Raw genomic sequence first — 1,515 nt, 5'->3', positions numbered from 1 at the left:
TAACCCGACTGTATATTCATTAGGTGTGTTCCTCCTGATGCATGAGGGGGTAGACATTCGCCGCACATCATAGCAGTAGTGTTTCAATGATGTTGCTTGCCCCTTGCTTTGGGAATTGTGAATAAAGGTGCTACAATTCTTGTGCGTGCAGGTTTGGTGTGGGCATGTGTTAATGCATGTATGAAAATAGTAAGGAACACTACCGATGATCACAGTAGCATTTTTTTTTTTTTTTCCTTTTTTCTTTTATTGGACATTTTATTTATTTACATTTCAAATGTCAGCCTCTTTCCCAGTTTCCCCTCTGGAAACCCCCTATCCCATCCTCCCTCCCCCTGCTCTATGAGGATGCTCCCCAACCCACCCACCCACTCCTGCCTCCCTGCCCTAGCATTCAGTTTTGAGAGAAACCAAAGAGCCGTGTTCCAAATGGCTATACCATTTTGCATCCTCACCGGCAGTTGCCAGTGTTTTGTATTTTCTTCATTATAAGGGTATGGTTGTGTCTGTGAAGGTTCTTCACAACTTGTCAACTTGACGGGATCTCGAAGGAACTGGAGATAAGAACACCTATCTTTAAAGATTTTCTTGATCAGGTTGGGAAGATTCACCCTACATGTGGGTAGAACCTTGGGGAGGCAGTCCTGTTAAGTCGGAAGCGTGAGAAAAAGCTTTGCATTTGCACCATTGCCCTTGCGTGTCACTAGCAAGTCCAGCCTGTTGCCGCTGCTGCTGCTCCTGTCACATTCCTTCAGTGATATCAGAATCCAGCTCTCCCGGTTGTGGCTGCTGAGGAATATTACCTCATGTACAGCCAGAGGCCAGTCTTGGCCTGTATGCAGGCTTGCCCCAAGAGGAGATAAGGAGGAGGAAGGAGAGAGTCAGGTGTGGTGGTCAGGAGAATCTTGCAGCTCTGACTGACTAGCAATCAGCCTGCTTCTTTATTTATACAGGTTTCACAGAACAAGAACAGTCTGGTTATCCAAAAAGTACAGATTATATCGCTTTGTCTCTAGACAGGGTTTGATCTTTCATTACATGTCTGGGGTTACAAGTTCAGTCACAATTAGAAAGGACAAATGGAACAGATTTTATTTTTATTATTAGCCCTGTAACTCCAATTCAAAGAATCTAAAGAATGTCCCACCAAAGCAAACACATTTATTATATGGCAGCCTGCTTTTAGGCTGACAGTATTTGTACTTTTAAAGCACACCAGACAAACAGAAAATATCTGAACTGGTCTTTTTGTGAATAGCAAATACTGATGCCTAACTCCTTTTACCATATCATTATCTACGCTACAAAGTAGGAAATGGTTATTTTAGTCAATATTTCTTATTTACTGAGTTTAATTCCTCCAGGGGTGTTTCCTGCTCAGTCCCTTATCGTTAAACTACATTTGGAGAGAACTCTAAGTATGTTGTAAAAACGTGCTTAGCCTCTGTCACTAGTTCTCCTGGCCAGTCAGTTTGTCAGTTGTCTCTGTTTGCCCTTCACCAATTGTACTGATTG

Source organism: Rattus rattus, chromosome 4 (genome assembly GCF_011064425.1).
Source record: "Rattus rattus isolate New Zealand chromosome 4, Rrattus_CSIRO_v1, whole genome shotgun sequence".
In the NCBI taxonomy this organism is placed as follows: Eukaryota; Metazoa; Chordata; class Mammalia; order Rodentia; family Muridae; genus Rattus; species Rattus rattus.
This window is presented reverse-complemented; position numbering follows the sequence as displayed.